The sequence below is a fragment of the Sphaerodactylus townsendi genome, linkage group LG01 (genome assembly GCF_021028975.2).
Source record: "Sphaerodactylus townsendi isolate TG3544 linkage group LG01, MPM_Stown_v2.3, whole genome shotgun sequence".
NCBI lineage: Eukaryota > Metazoa > Chordata > Lepidosauria > Squamata > Sphaerodactylidae > Sphaerodactylus > Sphaerodactylus townsendi.
Window position 1 is genome coordinate 192,780,530 of NC_059425.1, and position 22,235 is coordinate 192,802,764.

Consider the following 22,235-nt stretch of genomic DNA (forward strand, 5'->3'; position numbering starts at 1 on the left):
CCGCCACGTGAATACAAGCAGGAGACGTTTTAATTTTCCCGCCCGCCGGCTGATTTCTCCCTCCCTTCCCTCCTTCCACACTTTTATTTTCATTTCTGCCTCCATCTGCCTGCCTGCCATTTTGTGCAGTTTGCCCAGCATGTTGTAGGCTGATTCTCTGAGTGTCTGCCATTGTACAAGCCCCCAAGCAAGTTTTCACCCCGTGGCAGTGAGTATGACCGCTGTTTCACTCATAAATCTACAGTAATCCATTCCTAACTGTCTGTCTTTTGCAAGAAAGTCCCCCTTTCTCTCTTTTTTAAACATTTTGTGTGGAACATGCGAAGCTACGCAGGTGCAGCCACTTGAATGGCAGGCAAATTGGCTTAGCTGTAAGGGTCCATTCCTGATTCCCTTCGCAGCTACACTTGCATTATAAAAACAAATTTAAAGAAGAAAGAGAAGTGTTTCCGGGTGAAGGTGCAAAAACAACCCAAATCATTATCATGGGTTCAAAAAGTTTCCTGAATGCTTAAACAGCACGCATGTGAATGGAACCAAGGAAAACTGGTTCATTTATAATGAGTGCAACTTGTTATAAATATGCTGCCCACCGACGTGAAGCCTGCTGGGTGACCTTGGACCAGTCACAGTTCTCTCTGAACTCTCAGCCCCACCTACCTCACAAGGGCCCTTTCCACACAGGCCAATTAAACCAAGATAAACCTGGTAAAAAACCCCAGGTTTGGGGGGAACTTCACACAGATCCTGATCCTAACGTGGATCTGCTCCACGTCCCCATCCCAATCTGGGTTTTTGAACAACCGCGTTATGTGCGATTCTTGTGTTTTAACGCAGCTCACCGCAGGCTGAGCAAAGGGCCGCAGCTGTAAGCCACGTTAAAAAAGAGAATCAAACATAATGTGATTCTCATAACCCTCTTCCCCGGCTCCCCTCTGCGGAACCACACAGGGGGAAACAGGCCATATCTTGGCCCGGGGGTTGGCTGTATCCTGGCCTGCGGCGGCGTTGGGCCTGCCTGCCTTCCTGCCTGCCTGCAGGCAGGGAAGTTTTTAAAATGTGCCTTCATGCGAAGGAGCACATCCCAGCCAGCCATGAGAAGGGGCCAGGGCGAGGGCAGGCTCATGTAACCTGCGTTTCCCTTGCTTTTATTGGCCCATGCGGAAAGGGCCAAGGTGTCTGTTGTATGGAAGAAAAGTGAAGGGTATTGTAAGCCATTTCGAGACTTCTTAAAGTTAGATAAAAGGTGGGGTATAAAAACCAACTCTTCTTCTACTTAGGGCATCTGACTTTGTGAGTACAGTCACAGTGATCGGAGGACAATTTCTGACTTTTAGGTCATATGCTTCACTCCAACGAAGCGCACTTCTGCCAGATAGTGAACCCAAGATATTTAATGTCTATGGCACAAGGACCTTCTAAGAAACTTAAGACAATATCCATTAAAGATAAGTATGCTGGTCCTATTATGTTTCAAAGGGAGTGATTAACACAAGATTTCAACCTCTCCCCCCAAATGTTTCCCATTAATATCCTATATGAGAGTAACATGTGCTCAATTGTATACTTCATACAATTGTATACTTCATACAAGATTTTCCAGATATAACTTCCTTCTTCAGCTGCTGTATTAAAAACATACAGCAATATGTTACCTGTGCAGCGGCCCACCAAGGTGTGGTCCTTATCCTCAGGTGTAGTCAGGGTATGCTGCCAGTCAGCATCGTCATTTCCATTCTGTATCATCCCACATATATTAATGGCCTCAAAGGAACATTGGTCAAGGAGAGTAAGACTGGAAGCTGTAGAAAAGCACAAATGTTTATCTGAAACCAAACACCTAGGTGGAGATGTGTTCAAATTGGTCATGCTGGCAGGGGATGATGGGAATTGTAGTCCATAACATCTGGAGTGCCAAAGGTTCGCCACTACGGCCATAGGAGCATGAAAATCATTCCCCCATATGGTTTGCTCCCTTGCTCAATTATTGTTATTTATTTGGGTGCTGTGTGGTTTCCGGGCTGTATGGCCGTGTTCTAGCAGCATTCTCTCCTGACGTTTCGCCTGCATCTGAAGATGCCAGCCACAGATCCTCTGAAGATGCCAGCCACAGATGCAGGCGAAACGTCAGGAGAGAATGCTACTAGAACGACCGCTAACCAGAAACCCCAACATAAATATTCAACGTGAAAGCCTTCAACAATACATTGTTATTTATTATTTACATTATTTATACCCCGGCTTTTCAGGATGGATTACTTAGTGTAAGTCAAGTACAGTCAACAGGTTGGGACATCCAACAGTGCAATAGGGTTTGCACTACGGAAATCTGAAGACAAATTGAAATCTAAAACAGGGCTAAAGCAAACCTAAAACAAAGCATAAGCATAAACATGACTCATTCAATGATATAGAAATTGCATATTCAAAGCATACTTACGGTATGCAGTCGTAGGCAGCAAATACCCTTTCTTTACCAGTGCAACTTCCTAAACCATATCACTCCAATACAGTCCTGTTTACCTGTAAACCACCCCAGTGGGATCCTTCCTAACCCCATCAGGCAGGTCATTACATAAGGTAGGAGCCACACATATAGTGGTTATTGATTTCCCCAAGATGGGTCCTTCTCATCCTGGGAACAACTTGCCTTTTCTGGAAACTGGGCAATATTTTTACCTGAGCCACATGCTCACTGAGCTGCAGTGGCATAGTGGTTAAGAGCAGGTGCATTCTAATCTGGAGGAACCAGGTTTGATTCCCCGCTCTGCCGCTTGAGCTGTGGAGGCTTATCTGGGGAATTCAGATTAGTTTTTGCACTCCCACACATGCCAGCTGGGTGACCTTGGGCTAGTCACAGTTCTTCGGAGCATTCTCAGCCCCACCCAACTCACAGGGTGTTTGTTGTGAGGGGGGAAGGGAAAGGAGTTTTTCAGCCTGTAGGAGAGAAAGGGGGGGATATAAATCCAAACTCTTCTTCTTACCCATTAGCCAGGGTCTAGAGCAGTGGCGGCGAACCTTTGGCACTCCAGATGTTATGGACTACAATTCCCATTAGCCCCTGCCAGCATGGCCAATTGACCATGTTGGCAGGGGCTGATATCCCTCTTTATCTGGAAGTCTGGAAAATTCTCCCTACCAACTAGAAACAAGCATGTTTCATCAACAATGTGAAGACAACAGCCATCATCCCTCTACATCAAAGTGTTGTAACATTTCTTAGGTGATAGGAATGAATGAGGATTGAGTGCAGATCGATGGAACTGGAGACGCTTTTCCTATACACCATCCAATGGGTGTTTCAGCCACTATGGAAAAACAGCTGCATAGGACAGTTTTGGGACAGATGTATGGGACAGTCCTGCTGCAAATGCCTGTAACACTAAGGCCTCTTTCAGTTAGCCTTCATCTAGATTTTCCAGTTCCTATAATAACACCCTACAATCTCCTAGTCTCTTGTCTTAGTACAGTATAATTAAACCAATGTAAGATGGTAGAAAAGAGAGAATAATCTACCACACTGTTGAAGAATTATTGGATAATGCAAAATGTCTACCTGCCACTCATTGCCACCAAGAGCACAAACAATTTTTATCCTCTTATTGCAGAAAGACACAACCATTTATACACGCAAAGCAAAAAGTCAGCTTACCACAACTGTACATTTGATTCAGCCGTTGGAGGTCAGTCCTGCTCATATCCTGGCTTTGCCCAATAATGTCATTGAATGCTGGGATTTTGGCTGTAATTGTGGGGATGCTGCTGTTTTTATTGAACGAATAAGGTCCGTAATGCATGACAGATTCATAATCGTATGGGGTGTTCAGGTCAGTAATGAACTTGTCGTCGTATTTGTTGAAATTATGTGTCTGACCTGGAATCAAATTATGACCCCTATATTAGAAATGACTGACTATTATAGCATCCGCAAAGGCTTTCACAGTCCCATCCTAAAGAAATCTACGCAGAATCCCACTCAGGTCTATTCAATGAAGCTTACTTCTAGGAAAGTATTCTTTGGAAACTTTTGTTCTTGTTTCAAGGTACGTTTCAGGTTAGAATTTCACATTTAAGTGATGTGATACAGTGTCGGTTGTATGACTATTAGACATTAGTTTCTCCTGTAAGAGGAGTATAGTCAAGGGCTGTTCCTTCCCGGACCACCGTTCTGACGGTCCGGTAGAAAGAGAGGAAGGCAGGCGCAGCCTGTGTGGAAAACTCTTGACATCGCCCAAACACCCTTACTGTCCCTCCGACCTTCCGGCGTCGCCCAGGCCAGGGACCGCGCCCCCCCTGCCTCTTGACAGCTCTGGAGTCGCAGGGAAGCGGGGGGCAATTCCCTAACCTGACGCTCTCAGAGGCAGAAAAAATCCCGAGAAATGAAGTTAGGAAGGGGGGAATGGCACCTTCCAGCCGCTGTTTCTGAAAAACCTCACTCAGGGAGCGAGGTTCAAAAACAGCGGCTATGTGCCACTTGGGGGTTGCGAGGCCGCCGCCGCCGTGATGCAGCGGTGGCGGCGAGCTATCTCCAGGGACGCTGTTTTTAGCATCTCTGGGACGCTGTATTCCGCCCGTGCAGAAACAGTCAAGGTCTTTTACCCTTACTTTTTCTAATTCTTTCCTTTTTTCATGTTTTTCCTCTTTTGAAGAGTTATGAAACGATAGAAACAAATTTATTCTTTTTTTGTACTGCGGTTGGACATATCTTATTTCACAATCGTAGACATCTTTTATTCTTTTTTCAATATTAAATAAAGTTTACAAAATTAAAAAAAACTTTTGTTCTTTTTTCTTTCTTTCCCCCTTTTTTCTCTCCCCGCCTTTTTTCTTTTTTCCAGGAAAGCGTTCTTAGGAGTGCACATTAGCACCTTCCAGTAGCGTGTCACATTATATTATATTCAGCATCGCCATAGCTATAGTGCTGTGGTGGCAAACCTTTGGCACTCCAGATGTTATGGACTACAATTCCCATCAGCCTCTGCCAGCATGGCCAATTCCCATCAGCCTCTGCCAGCATGGCCAATTATATCCCGCCAATTGGCCATGCTGGCAGAAACTGATAAGGAAATATGATCCATAACATCTGGGTCCCAGGATTAGCCTACTAAATAGTGCCATCCTGTCTATCATCAGGTAAAGCCTTCCTTTACTAGCCAGTCTTGGAATATACTTTTAGGTGATATCAACAGAGGACTGGCACTGAAACCACAGCAGATACAAAACACAACTGTTTGCTTTCAACTTGGACCTGGATGATCCAAGCTAACCCGAACTCATCAGCTTTTGGAAGCTAAGCAGGGTTGGCCAAGGTTAGTCCTTGGATGGAGACCACCCAGGCTGTTCAGGGTCAGGCAAGGGCAAGCTACCTCTGAGTGTCTCTTGCCTAGGAAAACCCTAGGCGGTTGCCACAAGTCAGCTGTGATTTGACAGCACTTTCCACCACCATCTGGTTTCTCCTCTGTCTTGTCAGGAGAACAGAAATGCTGCATTATGACTGGCAACCCTTCTAATGGTTGGAGCTGTTAACCTGGTACAATTTTAAGGGGCAGATTATTGAAAAGTCAGGCACTTGGGTATCTGGTTGAAACATTCGAGTACAAAATGGCCCCCAAAGATCTGAAAGGCCTGAGGCCTTCTCAGGTTCAGAGGTCTCTGCACTGGGTGACCCCACAAAAGGTGTTGGTGATGGGCACCATGCCCACCTTGGGAGGCGAACAAGAGCCTGGGATCATGCTGAGAACAAGGAGCAGATGACATAAGGCCGAATTATGATCAGGTTCCCAGGTTCCCCTGACCCCCATGATTTGAATCACAACCAATATATGCATTGGAGCAGTCACCAGGACAACAGGAGCAAAACAAAATGGGGAAATTCTGCAAGGCCCAGACTTCCTGTGGAATAAAAAGCAAGGCATTGGGACTGGGAGAGATTGGAGAATTTAACCCACTGACAGTTGAGGAAGACTCTCTGACAACTCCTGGTGCTGAGAGAAAGGAGTAGAGAAAGCCAGGTAGGAGAGGAAGGAACTGGGGTATAGCTGAGCCCCCTGCCTTCCTGGGATAGGCCCAGGGGAGAGCCCCAAGCTGGCCCAGCCTGGTTTGACCACCAGACTCGGTAATATTTTCATCCCCTTGAAATTTTCACTTACCTTCTATAACTTCATTCCACGCAATAGTAACATAATCATCTCGGTCACTCCGTGACTGCTCATGATAAAATCCCAGCGCGTGGAGTACTTCATGCTCCACAGTATCTTTATATTCACAACGTGGTCCAATAGAAACATTCTGGCCAGTCTTAAAATCACCTACGAAAGACCAACATCTGTTGGACAAAGATATAGATGGTTAAGCCGCTTGTTTCATAGACTCCCTGGTAAGTGCTGAGCATCAATTTAGAAGTGCCAGATCACAACAAAGATGGGAATGGTTCTTCTGCCCCCCCTCCCCCCCCGTCATTCCTCAAAAAGAACGGTCTGCTGATGGTGATTCATGATCTGAGCACATTCTGGTGAGGTTACTGTAATGGGTTGTGCATCCTTTTGAAAACCGCCTGGAGAATTCAGTTGGTCCAACAATATGGAAGCCAGACAGGGTTCCTATCAGCCCACACTGGAAGATCTACATTAGCTCCTCACTTGTTCTTGGGCATAGTTCAAACTGCTGGTTCTTAATTCCAAGGACCATCTCATCTCATACTGTAGTGTCCAGTTTACCAGGCCAAAACCTTTCTTTTTTGCCCAGGCTTTCAATGAAAGAGTTTGATCTTTTAACATCATTTTGACTATCTCCTTCCAGCCTGAGAATTGGTTTATAGGACTTGTATTATGTTGTTAAATGCCTATACTTTTTAATGCTCTGGCTGGGTTTTTAATAGTCTGATTGGTTGGTTGGTTGGTTGGTTGGTTGGTTGGTTGGTTGGTTGGTTGGTTGGTTGGTTGGTTGGTTGGTTGGTTGGTTGGTTGGTTGGTTGGTTGGTTGGTTGGTTGATTGGACGGACTTATATATCCCACCAATCTCCTGCAGGACTCAAAGGGCTCACAATAAAAGTACGCAATAGTTAATTAATGACTTTTATGGGACTTAATGTTTTTATCCTGTTGCGCTTTGTAAGCTGCCTGGAGCAGATTTGCTGGAGAGGTGACAGAGAAATTATCTAAATAAATTTATAAGGATTAAAAAATTGATCTTGGCTGCCTTGTAGCACTCAAACAAAACCCACCTCCGGTGTAAAATAGATGTTGTGTTGAAGAATATAAATAATGTGCATGTACCTAATTTATAGCTTAATCAATCATCTCATCATTCAAATATACTTCCCTTAGAGGGGAAAAAAGTTATTTTAATAGTATAACTGGACGGTCCTCTGTTCTGATGTTCAGTGAATCATTTTGGTATAGATTAGAAACGAAATGCCTTCCCACTTGGATGGTGCTGTGATGGCCGTCAACAGCTTGCCCATCTTGCTGTGCTGAGGAAAGACAGTCAGCAGAGCAGATATTCCCAAACAGCTTGATTAGAAGTGCTCCACCTGGGATGATACCAGCCAAGGTTAGGTGGGGTTAATAATTATACGAAGCAAATTGCAGCACTTGTTGCCAACCAGAACAGACTGCCACGTGCCAAATTATGACCCAGCTACATATTTTTCAGTGTAGAACAAGTTATTGAACACTGATTTAAAGTAATAGAAGCTGTACAGGTAATGGATAGACATTGTTTAGAATATTCATAGTCCACCTCTCCTCTGGGGAGGGGACATTGGCTTAGGGATAGAGCCTCTACTTTGCATGCAGAAAGTCCCACGTTCAGTCCCTGGAATCTCTAGTTCAGGGGTAGGGAACCTGCGGCTCTCCAGATGTTCAGGAACTACAATTCCCATCAGCCCCTACCAGCATGGCCAATTGGCCATGCTGACGAAGAAACTGATAGGGTGTAGTTCCCATCTGAGCCCTGGAGACTAGTTCAACCAACGTGAGAGGCCTCTATGGAGACCCGGAGAACGGCTGTGAGGCAGACGACTGGCCATGGCACACCACCGCTTCGACTCAGTAGCCCTGTGCAGATAACCTGCATGAACCTTGATTGACTAAGCAGGGATGATTGCTAACCCGTGAGAGAGTAATTGTACTGGGGGAGCCCTTGTGGGTAAAATTGTGACATTGTCAACAATGAGAGGATATCCCTTCCAGTGTTATCTGAAAGTGATGTCATCACATCACAGTCATCACTCCAGCATTCTCTCAAAACTCTATGGTTTTACCATAGAAATTTGGGCAAATGCTAGAGCATCTCTCGATATAATGACATAACTCCCAGGTCAGGCAAGAAGTGACTTAACGGCATCGGGATAACACCAGTCACTCCCCATTTTTCCAACACCATCCAGCTTTGTGGAAAGGGTCATCAGGGGCACCCCCTGCTTCAGCCAGAGACCTGGAAAGCCTGCCACATGGAGCTCGACTGCAGGCAGAAAGTGGTGGCATTTTATGGAGGAGAAGCGCACCCGCGGCCACTGACTTGGTGAGCTTGCCCTGTGCAGACCATTCAGTGGATTCCTCCATGCTAAGCAAGAGGGGAAGGTACACACCAAAGTGAAAATGAAGAAAACTTGTACCAACAGGCTACAATAATGACTTCAAAAATTAGTTCTCCCACTGGAGTAGCAATTTTTTGGAAAAATGTTTTGGAAAAATTGTTTACATTCTCCCATTGGAGTAATATATATAAACATAAGTTAGAACGGCACGGCAATGTAATCTCAATATAAATACCGGTATAACAGCTAGCCAGATTCTAGATAATTAACCAACTGGCCTGGATTAAAACTTCCACTGACTGTTTAAAAGGCAGGTCAGGTTTTTTCAAGAGAAATATGCAATAATGGATTTACAATCCCAGGGGAGGGACAGCCGCTCTGCAATTGGTTTGTTCTCCAATGGGAGAATGTAAACAATTTTTCCAAAACATTTGGTTAGTGTTTGTAAAATTATAAAATTATTTTGGTTACTTAAAAGTAAATTGCTACTCCAGTGGGAGAACTAATTTTTTGAAGCCATTATTGTAGCCTGTTGGTACAAGTTTTCTTCATGACCACTCACTGGAGACATGTGTTGGAGCCAGGGTGCTCATGCCTGCTCTCCCACCCCACATAGCCAGACTAAAATAAGTCACCTTCATGTGTTTCCTAATAGTGACTTTGGTGGTATACAGGTACCAAAATTGTCTTTGGTGGTATACAGGTACCAAAACATAAGTATTGCAGAAAGGCTATTCATTCACAAGTGAAACCAGTGCAAACCATTCATTCAGAACATCCCAGGAAGACTTCTAGAAGTTTTTCTTTCAGATGTAATTCTGGTATCCACTAAGCAGCACAGCAGTGAGGGGAAGCCTCTGCCTACTGGCTTAGGGCCATGGTTCTAGTCTAAAGGATAGCAGCTCAGGGCCTTGAGGCAAAATGTAGTCCTTTAAGGAATGCTGCTTGGTCTTGCAGTTACCAAATAAGAGGTCAAAAGGGGCATAGAGAGAGCCAGTGTAACAGCAACAACATTTGTTATTAAACTACCTTGGGGGGTTTTTTTCTCTTGAAGGCCTGCTTTTAATTTGTGGGAAAACTGGACTCAGATGAGGAGTCACAAGAATGTTCCTTCTCAGAAAACAAGAAGTTTCCTGCACTTATGAAACTTAGTTATAAGATAGTGGGACTAAACTAGACATCTTGGCCTTAACCTCTAGTTTTCTGTGTGGATGGAATTTTTTTATTTTGCATGGAGGCCCACTTGGTCATACGACCAGTCACCTGCACTCTGGCAGAGTTCCTGCCCAGGCTCATCCCTTTAGAGAGAAGTAGTCCAAAATGGCCTTGTGTTCAATGCGCTAACCACTTATCCAAGGCCTGAGTGAGTGGGGAAGAAGTAGAGCAAATTCAGGAAGGTGCTCCTTTTCATCACTGAGTTTATCAACCCTATTGAGAAATATTAGGTGCCAGGAAAAACCACTTAACAGATAACAGAACTGCTCCAGACTAAATAAAAACTGTGCCATGAATTGATTAATTTGTGTGATGATTAACTAGCATGTGTTGAAAAGGAAATATCACCTTTTGCAAGTAATTGGATTAGGAAAGAATGCATGGAACAAATGATATTCAGTGGGAAATTAATTTAACTTCCTCCAAGAAAACGTGCTCCCCCCTGTATTTTTCTCTCCCATTTGAACAGGGCCACTTGGCACACTACCTGTACTGCTTAATAAACCCTGTTCAAAGGAGAGCCATAATGCTCGCCAGGTTTAATGTTATGCCTTCTGCCTTGTTACATGGCAGATTTAATAAGCAAGAAAAGGCTAAAAGATTGTGCCCATGTAACGATGGCTCAGTTGAATCTCTGGCCCACCAATTACTTCACTGTCTCAGATTCAAGGAAATCAGATCCAAGTATGTGAATCTCACTCCTTTACATTTACTCGATCTCCCCGATTTATTTAGATTACACTACTTGTTGGACAACCCTGATCCTTCTCTCTGTATGATAGTGGCAGACTTTCTCCTGGAAATTACTAAATGCCAGTAGATTTCCTTCGTCCTAACATGTATATCCTGTATTGTATATTGTATATGCTTTTTAATCTGTTTTTATTATTGTTGTACTGCTGTCTATGCCAATAAAGGCTTGCTTCATATTCATTTAACTTCCCAGCTCATTATAAGCCATTTTAAAGAAATCACCAGCAGCATAGTTGCAAGTAGCAATATCACTGAAAAAAGATTTGGGTCCCGTAGCAACTCTGAGGCCAACAAGATTTGTGGGGCTCTGAGCTTTCAAGAGTCAAAGGACCGTTCCACACAACAGAAATGAGATATCCTGAGGACCTTTAAAAAGGCGTCTTGGGAAGGAATTCTGCACAGGAATTCCCAATACATGTTCAGGATGCCTTATTTCTGACCAAGGAGTCTTTTGTTGAGAATGCTTGAAAGTGCACCTTTTTCACCTAAGCTGCCTGCAAGACATCTCCTGCCTGACTGTGCAGAGGGCAGACCTCAGTAGGCATCTTATTTTTCTTCTTTTGATGAGCTATCTCTGTAGCCAGGCAGACGCAAATACGAGAATCTCAGCCACTCAGAAGACCCCTCTACTCCCACTGAAAAACACTCGGTAAATCTGCCCTCCGTGGACCAACTTAGCTTTTCTGTGCAGTAGGAAAGAGCTAAGTCAGGTCTACCCAATATTTTCTAATGAGTGGTAAACCCATCTGCGTAGTTACAAAGATAATTCACTGAAATTGTTGAAAAGGGAAAGTATATATTGCCAGAATTGGCAGGATGAGCTGAGTACAACTATCTACTTTTGGGCTAAAAATACACTCAGGATCAGTGGCGAAGCTCCCAGGGGATGGGGGGTGCGCCACACACCGGGCGCACAGATTTGGGTCACGTGGGGGGCACAAAATTCCCCCGGCCCCTCCCCCTTCCCCCATGCCCCCCTTTGGGGGCCCCGCCCCCACACTTACTTTAGGAAACCTCACAGGCTGGAGAACAGGCCTTCCTGTTCTGGTGGGAACTACATTTCCCAGGGTCTCCTGGGAAATGTAGTTCCCACACAGGCAGGCCTGTTCTGCAGCGTGATCCCCCCCCACAACGCCCCCCCTGCAGTGGCACCCCACACTTACTTTAGGAAACCGAGCAGGCTAGAGAACAGGCCTTCCTGTGTGGGAACTACATTTCCCAGGAGACCCTGGGAATTGTAGTTCCCACCAGAACAGGCCTCCAGCCTGCTCGGTTTCCTAAGACTAGTAGCTCAGAATGATGGTGAGTGGTGGGGTGCATTAATGAGGGGCACTGGGGGGCACCAGTGTGTGTGAAAAAAAAGCCAGAGTGCGCACCGGGCGCACTCTGGCCCAGCTAAGCCTCTGCTCATGATCAGAGCTTGCAGAACAAATGTCCTGGGGCAACCTTTAACAAATTGAAACAGGGAGAATCCCTTCAGCAACACACACAGTGTTGGATGCCAACCAGACCAGAAAGAGAAATGGTTGGGTGGGGAAGCAGCCTCTTTTCCCTTCTGATGCCTTTGCTGCCCAGAACTAAGCCAGCCAAAGTGGGTTTAGAGAGTCGGTAGCCAAAGTGGGTTTAGAGAGTCGGTATGAAAGAGTCCTTTTTGGTCAATTTACCCATCCAGCTTTTCAAACTGCAGATATGATTTTTCTCCTTCATAAGGCTTAAAGTCTATGCAGGACTTCAGTCGGAACATTTCAAATGCTTGCAGGATGACACCTTTAGTATTCAAATCTGAAAGAAAGGATAAATACAGGAGCAAAGTCTAAGGTTGAATCAGGCTTAAAATGACTGCCCAGAGAATGCAAAAATAAACAAACCTAACTTCATTGTCAAGAGCGCTAATTTGCTCAAGTAAGTAATTCAACACATACACAAGAAATCACTCTGGATAAGAGTTTGGCATTGTAATTATTTTTGGAAATGCTGCAATCCAGATGTAGGGAAATTTTCTATGCTGGTTCCAAGAGTGTGGATTTTCATTGACAATTCACAAATTTTGCACTATTTCTGTAACAAAATATGACTGCAGGACTATCATAAAGAAATGAAGCCGGAAGTCTACATCTTCTGTAGCCTCAACTGCAGACTGTTCTGATGTAAAGGAGTGAGCACATGAAGGGGAATGAATGTTATACAAGATGGCCTCTCCATGGAGAATTATCCTCTCCTCGTTTGATTATGCACAGCAAAGTTCCCGCAACTTCAAAGAGAATTGGCCAGGGAATCTTTTGCCGTTTCTGCACTGCTTCACGAGTGGAGGTGCACTGTCCTAATTGACACCGGTGCACACACACACACACACACGGGCTGTTCGCATGGTGCCCTGTGAATGGCCTCAGTGCCCCAGTGACCCACTTACCTTGTCTCCCAGCCGCCGTCACACTGGAGAGGCCAGGGTACCAGGGTGGAGGCCAGGAGGCATGTCCCCTGGCCATTCCAGAGTGATGTGGCTGGGGGACAAGGTAAGAGGGATCTGTGCCGGTGTGGGGAAAACCCCACCTTCCACCTGGTGCTGTTCGCTCAGCACCAAATAAAAGCTGGCATTATCCAAAAAACGCTGTTGTGGGTGGAAAACGCTGCTGCTGCGCAGAAGTAGCTGTGTAATCTACCCCCTCCCCCCATAATGGCATTTTTACTGACCCCACACTGGTCTACATGGGCCTTTGTTTCAGGGCATGTTCGTCATTATTACCCACCCTGTTTGCAGCCAGGCAGACATTACCCACCTGCTGGGTTTTTGCTGAAGTCCAGGCGGGGCGATGTTTTGTGAGTTCTCTATTGCATACACGTGCTTTAATTTTTAATATAATAGTTAAGTTTTATCTTTAATCTTATCAATTGATTGATATATCAATCTGTCAATCTACTGATAGATGCATTTAAGATATTTATATCTATTTAAGAAAAGAATAGAATAGAATAGAATCTTTATTGGCCAAGTGTGATTGGACACACAAGGAATTTGTCTCCGGTGCATATGCTCTCAGTGTACATAAAAGAAAAATACATTTGTCAGAATCATAAAGTACAACACTTAATGATTGTCATATAGGTCTAGTAAGCAATCAGGAAACAATCAATAGTAATAAAAACATAAAATGTAAAATCATAAAATAAATGAAATGAAATGTCAGCACAGGCTATAGTCATACAGTCATAAGTGGGAGGAGATGGGTAATAGGAATGATGAAAAAAGTAGTGCAGTAATTATATAATAAATATATAATAAATAGTTTGACATTATCAAGGGAATTATTTGTTTAGCAGAGTGATGGCATTCGGGGAAAAAACTGTTCTTATGTCTAGTTGTCTTGGTGTGCAGTGCTCTGTAGCGACGTTTAGAGGGTAAGAGTTGGAACAGTTTATATGTCAGGATCACGAGGGTCAGTAAATATTTTCACAGCCCTTTTTTGACCCGTGCAGTATACAGGTCCTCAATGGAAGGCAGGTTAGCAGCAATTGTTTTTTCTGCAGTTCTGATTATTCTCTGAAGTCTGTGTCGATCTTGTTGGGTTGCAGAACCAAACCACACAGTTATAGAGGTGCAGATGACAGACTCAATGATTCCTCTGTAGAACTGTATCAACAGCTCCTTAGGCAGTTTGAGCTTCCTGAGTTGGCGCAGAAAGAACATTCTTTGTTGTGCTTTTGATGACATTTTGATGTTAGGTGACCATTTTAGGTCATGAGATATGATGGAGCATAGAAATTTAAAGGTCTCTACTGTTGATACTGTGTTGTCTAGTGTGGTGAGAGGAGGTAGGATGGGAGGGTTTCTCCTGAAATCTACCACCATTTCTAGGTTTTAAGTGTGTTCAGTTCTAGATTGTTCCAGTGGCACCACGAGGCTAGTTGTTCAACCTCCCGTCTGTATGCGGTTTCATCGTTGTCTCGAATGAGACCAATCACTGTTGTATCATCTGCAAATTTCAGTATTTTAACAGATGGATGCGTTTGAGATGCAGTCATTGGTATACAGAGAGAAGAGAAGTGGTGAAAAGTACACACACAGCCTTAGGGGGGCCCTGTTGCTCATTTACACAGGTGTCTGATGTAATTTTTCCTAGCTTCACCTGCTGTTTTCTGTCTGTTAGGAAGCTTATGATCCACTTACAAAATATGCTCAGGTACTGCTAGCTGATTTAGTTTCGTCAACAAAGAGGACCCTCATAGGTCTCTGGCGATTCAAGATGCTGTAGAATATAGTGCAAAGCCATATTAACAGCATCATCCTGTCCCGATCTATTTGCTTTCGGTATGCAAATTGCAAGGGTCCAACAGTGGGTCCATGATGGTTTCAAATGGTACATCACTAGCCTTTCAAAAGTTTTCATAACTACAGATGTTAGAGCAACTGGTCTGTAGTAGTTCAGTTCCTTGATGGAAGGCTTCTTGACTGGGGGGACGATAATGGAGTGTCTGAAGCAGGAAGGAACATAGCACATCTCTAGTGATTTGTTGAAGATTTGGGTGAAGATGGGGGCCAATTGGACAGCACAGACTTTTAAACAAGAAGGTGTTATCTTGTCTGGGCCTGGTGCTTTTCCAGGCTTCTGTCTGTGAAATAGATCTTGCACTTCCTTTTCTGAGATCACCAGGGGTTGTAAACCCAATGAAATGTTTCAGTTGTAGGAAGTTTGGCTATTGTTAGTGCATCTGAAATAGAGGATGTGGAGAAAGGTGACTGCAGATAGCTGTTTTCAAACCTACAGTAGAACACATTCAAGGTCGTCTGCCAATTGCTGGATTTCCTTCAGCTTGGGAAGGAGGGTTTGCTGTAACCCGGTGATATTTTTGAGAGTTTTCCACATGTTTGCTGTTTGGATTTGGTGAAAGCTGATTTTTAACTTTTTTCAGAGTAGTTTCTTTTTTGCTGCTCTGATCTCCTTTGATAATACATTTCTGGCCTGATTGTACAGCATTCTATCACCTTTTCTGTAGGCCTCTTCTTTGGAACGGCGTAACTGCTTAAGTTTAGCTGTGAACCAAGGTTTGTTGTTACTATATATCATAAGTTCCTGGTTGGTATACAAAGATCTTCACAGAAGCTGACATATGACGTTACAGTATCTGTGAGTTCATCCAAATCTGCAGAGATGTCTTTAAAAATATTCCAGTCTGTACAGTCAAGGCAAGCCTGCAGCTTTAACTCTGCCTCTTCAGTCCAAGTTCTCACTGATTTAGTTATTGGTTTTGTGGCTTTAAATCTTTGTTTGTAAGCAGGTACAAGGTGAATCATGCAATGATCAGAATGACCTACAGCTGCTCGTGGTAAAGACCGATAAGCATCTTTCAGTGTTGTATAGCAGTGGTCCAAGATATTCTTGCCTCTGGTGGGACAGGTGACATGCTGAAAGTATTTTGGTAGGTCTTCCCTTAAGTTTGCTTTGTTTAAATCTCCCAAAATAATAACCAGTGAATCAGGGTATTTGGCTTCAGCCTCCATAATCTGATCGGCTAGAGTTCTTAATGCCTTTTTTACAGACGCTTGTGGATGAACATAAACCAAAAAAAACAGAACTGAATTTATTTCTCGAGGGGAATAAAAGGGTTTGCAATTAATAAGTAGGGACTCCAAGTTTTCATCACAGAATTTTTGAATTATTGTTATGTCTTGACACCAGCTTTTGTTGATGTATATACATAATCCTCCTCCTTTTTTCTTCCCTGATAATTCTGCAATCCTGTCTGAACGAAATATCTGAAACCCCGGTATGCACATGCTATTATCATCAAAAAGTCTCTAATAGAGCATCTGTACACTTTGCCAGCACACTGGTTGTCTTTTATGGCAGGAAGTGAGGAGAAAGTAATGGTGGTGTGCAAACTGCAACACTACAGAAGAACAATGTGAACTGCCTCCTCAGGTTCACAATCACCTGCCTCTCGAAGTGCTGTAAAACCAAGTGCCAATACCAGACTTTTTTTCTGGTGTAGTCTGGAATCACTGCTTACTTGTGAATAAAACTATGAGACCGGAGACATCCCAGTTTGTGGATGACATTGCAGAGGCAAATCGTGTGTTTGGACTGATCGACTTTTATTTTGACTTTTTTAGTATTAGTATTGATTTATTGATACATCTATATTTTTTTTAAATCTAAAGATCTAATAATATGCAGGAGCAGGAAGACCACAGGAAATGGAAATGATTCAACAGGACAAGAAGCAGGACGTAGTTGGCAACAGGGAGGAGGGTGAAGGGGAAGCATGCCAAGCATCATGAGGGTGTGTGTGGGGTGGTGGTGGTGGTGGTAAGATCAGGCAGTCTGGCTTCAGGTGGTGGGAAGAGGTCTGAGGTGAAGCTGTGCCCACTGGCAAATCTGTCCCACTATGTTAGCAAAACAAAATTAAAATCATGCTGTAAGTGGATTTGCTTGCCACGGAGAGAGTGGAACATGAAAGCGGGGCTAGAGAAAATATGTCCATACAAGAAATCTTGCCATGGCAGACATTCACCTCCACCACGCAGCAAACACCTCATGCGTAATCTGCCCTCCTTCCCTGCAATGATCAACATGGCCTACTGTCATGTGTCTCAGAGGCATCTGTTTCAGGCAATATGTGGAGCAGGTCAGAGAAAGTTGTGGCGTGACGACAACCTCTTACATGATGAGTGCATTATGGGAAAGAAATGCTCAGCACAGGGGTGTATTTTGAGTGGCTTAGACTTGGACTAGGGACATCTGTATTTAAGTCCCAACTCAGCCATGAAGCTGGTTGGTTATCATGAGGTGGTCACTCACAGTGTAACCATGCAATATGCCATTAGTGGTTGGGCATCCACTGCTGGCCATAATTCAAGATCAATGGACAACCTATAGCCCAGACTTGCCTCCCTGAAAACTACAAGGTGATGAACATTTCATCCTTTCTTGTGTTTATTACTATGATATGCTGAAATAATTATTTGGAGTGAGGGAAAATGCAAAAGAAAAGAGAGCTCTTACTCAAAGGACTCTGCCACTAGCAATCTTATGAGGCAGTTTGATTTAGATTGTCACTGTAAGATATCTTTTGCCACATATCATAAACTTTATTGCCATACCTAATCTCATCCCTTGTTGAAAAACTATGATCAGAGTAGCTTTAACCAAGTATATTTTCTATCTTGACATTAGAACTTTGGACATTACTTGTAATGACACCTACAAAACTCACACACACACACACACACACACACACACACACACACACACACACACACACACACACACACACACACACACACACACACACAGAAACACTCTTTAACCATCCACAGGATGATCTTTTAAAAACCTGGTTGCTAAAATATATAGATTTGGGGGCGGGGGGGGGGGGGAAGCTATGTACTAAAAAATTTTTTTTCCTGTTCAGAGTGTTTTCCATTTTAAATGGGCAGGTTGCAATTATAAATCTAGTGGATTATGGGTTGGATCTATGTTGGCAGAAGGTAGGGAAGGAGAACTTACCGATGGGAGAGGTAATTGGCAGACCAGATGCAATGACATTGCTTGCAGTGTGATCCAGAAGTGATCCACAAATGTGATCCTGGAGATGATGCCCTAGCATTTACCCAAAACTCTATGGTTTAACCACAGAGATGTGGGCAAATATTAGACCATAATATGATGTGATGACTTCATTTCCAGGTCATAACAGAAGTCACACAGCGGTGGGCAATGACAGCAGGGGCATGGGAGCTGCCCCCGCATCAGTGGGAAATGGATCACACAGATCTGTTCCAATAGAAGCGGTCTGTGGAATCCAATCCACTTTGGACCAGAAAAGGGAAGGGTTGTCTGTAGGGAAAATATACCAACAGGAATGCCAAGAAACAAAGGATCTTCTTACCTAAGGTGCTACCCATTATATAAGGAATTGGAAGTTCCCACCTGTAGGAGGTGTTCCTCAGTGCATTTTTCTCTGACTGTCAAGAAAATGAAAGATATGACACCTTTAAACAGTTCTTCTTTCTCTAAAATCTTCTCCAAGAATTAGAGAAACCAAACCTACCGGCAAGATAATGTCACCTTCAAAAAACGTCCTTTGGGAAGCTGAAAAGAGATCATTTTAAAATGGTCAAGGGCATTGTTTTCAAGGGATCAGTTCATATTTCCTTTAGATGCTTTGAGGGTTTTTTTTAAAAAAAATGTCAAATGTATATCATGCCCTATCCTAACAGGGCTCATCTGAGTTGGGACATCTGAGTAAAAAACAACAACAACAGCTGAATGGGATGTGATCGAGGGTTTTTCAATTTAAGTGCCAAACTATACAAGACGTGGGTTTTATCCAGAGGAATGGATCTGTGTAGTCAGGTCAGCAGTTCTAACTCCAGAAAAAGTCCACCCCCTACCTGGAAATTGGCCACCTGGTAAATAAGAGACTTAGTCCGAGGAACTAATCAGTTTTTGACATCTGAGATGATAAGCTAACACTACAATCCAAATTGGGGGTGGTGGGTGGCGCGCAGAGGCAGCCAGAGGCTATTTGGAAAAGGCAGTGCCATGCCGCCTCCACAAAGGTGGCACAGAAGGGAAAGAAAACAAAAACCCCTCTCGCTGCCCACATTGCCCCATAGGCCACACAGCCTTATGCCGCACTTCTGTGCACTGTTAGTCTGCAAGGCTCAGGGCCTGTCAACCCTGGACTGGAGTGCTGGTGGAGGCTGACTAATTTTGGCTCCACCCCTGGGAACACCTTGGCCTGGCCCCGTCCCAGCATCCAAGTAGATGCTGGCATTGCTCCACAACAGCACAGCACAGACTTCTGGGTTTCGCCACCAAGCTGAGGGGTGGCTGGGCAGCTCTGCCCCCTCTGCTAGCAGGGGTGCCCCTTGTGCAACCCAGGGGGCAAATGCATCTGCAAGGCCTTCTGCCACTCCCTGTGAGAGTTCCTCCTGCCCCCAAGTCTGGATTGAGCTGCCCAAATCCTAGAGCTGTTGAAGACCTTAAGGAAGAAGACCTTGCTGGAAAGTTTGTGCAAGTCAGTGGTTCTTAACCTTTAATCTCCCCACCCCCAAGAGCACAACATGATCACCGACTGCCCCTTGAGATACAGCATATTTATGATATGTGTTTATGGTACAGAGATCTTGGGTAAACATTCAATGACACCCTTGTGTCTAATGACCGTCCTAGCTCCTTTACATCTAAATAGCTCTGAAGCATTTTAAGGGACTGGAAGAGATATCTTGGATCTCGGGTGTTATCCTCAAGATAGGAGAGAATTTTTTCTCTCTTTCTCACAATACTAAAACCAGGGGGCGTTCATTGAAAATGCGGGGGGGAAGAATTAGGACTAATAAAAGGAAACATTTTTCATGCAATACGTGATTGGTGTTTGGAATATGTTGCCACAGGAGGTAGTGAGAGCCGCTAACCTGGATAGCTTTAAAAAGGGGCTTGGATAGATTTATGGAGAAGTCGATCTATGGCTCCCAATCTTGATCCTCCTTGATCTGAGATTGCAAATGCCTTAGCAGACCAGGTGCTCAGGAGCAGCAGCAGCAGCAGAAGGCCATTGCTTTCACCTCCTGCCTGTGAGCTCCCAAAGGCACCTGGTGGGCCACTGCGAGTAGTTGAGTGCTGGACTAAATGGACTCTGGTCTGACCCAGCAGGCTTGTTCTTATGTTCTTATATTCTAAGATCTCTCTCTCTTTCTGCCATCAAGTCACAGATGATTTATAGCATAAGCAATACAAAACAGCTCTGTTTCTCTGGCCATCCAAAACCACTGCAAGTGGGAATCAGGGGCACCTTAAAATGGGCTCCCCCATTTGTTTCCACACCGTGCCCCCTCCACCCAGAAAACCCCTGGTAAGTTACCCTCTGAGGGACAATGTAGTCCCTCTTCAGAATCACTAGTGAATCACTAAGATAGATGACTTAGTGGCCCTTGGATATATCTAACCAGACTATTCCAAAGACTTAACAACAATTAACAGTACATTTCTAAGCAGAATTACTCCAGTCAAAGTTTACTGGGCTGAAATTAGAGTAACTTGGTTTAGAATTGCACTTGCAATCTTTGGAGTAATTCTGCTTAGGATTGCACTGTAAGTCTTTGGAAGAGGAGGCAGCTGTTCCTGCCACTTATCCTATACAATGATGCAGCTGGCCTCCACTTGGGCCAGGGCCTTTTCTGCCTTGGTCCCTGCCTGGTGGAACACTCTCCCTCCAGCTGTCCGGGCCCTGCGGGATCTTGGTGTTCACTTGGGGCCTGTAAAGGCAGACTGTTCCACGGGCTTTGGAGGTCTTAGCCGCTGATTAGGTGCCCCTTCTACTCTATTCCTCCGGTTTTCGGAGTCCCCCTGTCATCTAGGGGACCCACTTTTGTTACTGTCTTGTTCCCCCTTTTTTGGGAGGGTTTAATCTGGGGTATTGCTGACGCCATTTTACTGAAATACTGCTGCGTTTTAAATATTTAAACTTTTAAACTTACATTTTAATTTAATGGGGTTTTGTTTATATACTGTATATGGAATCCATGTTGTACACTGCCCAGAGCCCTTTGGGGATTGGGCGGTATAGAAATCCAATAAATAAATAAATAAATAAATAAATAAATAAATAAATAAATAAATAAATAAATAAATAAATAAATACTGAAGACTCCACTTTGCCTACAATGGCCCAAGGACATTCTGAGAGGCACTATAGAGAATAAAGTTATTATCCACCTAGAGCCTTCGATGGGCCACATATCTGAAAAAAAATGTTATTCCACCACAGTAAATTTGCTCACCCGCATTGATTTCCGGGATCCCATGCCTTGATTCTCCTTCATCTAAGGTGTATACAGCTAAATGGATAGACAAAGATGTGAATATCAAGACATAGTTGCCTATTTGCAGACAATTATTTCAGCTTGTTCACTTCACATCTCAGAAAAAGATATCCCTTTTTTAAAAAAAAAATCATACTCGTAGTCTTTTAACTGGTGTACCTTCATTGGTGTCTTCTTCAGTCTTCCTGATCTACAATAGCAATAGGACATCCACTTAATTAGAGGAAAATCTCAGCCTCAAATCAATTCAGAAAACACGCAGAAGATGAACATACCACAAAAGTAGAAGAAAGAGAAAGCCACGCTGCCAGGCACAAGAGCTTCAAGGGTGCCATCTCAGAAGATAACTCGGGACAAACTGCAGAAGAACTGCTGTAACAGTTACAACCGATATCAGTCAGTGGACTTTGCATGCCATATTCACTGACAATAATGATGCGGCGATAAGCTAACGTTTAATAAGCCAATCTTCTGTTTCCTGGAGTTTGTATCCTGCCATTCTGCTTGCTCAGACAACTCTGAAGTCTTCCTCTGACTCAAGGAAAATATGAACATAAGAAGCAGCTGTAGACAGGATCGAACTATTGGTACCGTGTTTCCCCGAATATAAGACAGTGTCTTATATTAAATTTTGCTCCCAAAGATGCGCTATGTCTTATTTTCAGGGGATGTCTTATTTTTCTGTGTTCTGTTCGTCGGGCATGCTTCCAAACAAAAACTTTGCTACGTCTTACTTTCGGGGGATGCCTTATATTTCACACTTCAGCAAAACCTCTGCTACAGTCTTATTTTGGGGGGATGTCTTATATTCGGGGAAACAGGGTAGCGGCAGCTGGCCAGGGCCTTTTACATCCCCTACTGCCTGTTAACTGGAGATGCCAGGAATTGAACCTGGGACCTTCT

The 22,235-nt window shown here is 44.0% G+C and overlaps 1 pseudogene; it reads right to left on the reverse strand.

The window, feature by feature from the left end:
- Positions 1-22,235, reverse strand: part of LOC125438328 — a 50,673-nt pseudogene that overhangs the window by 15,424 nt on the left and 13,014 nt on the right.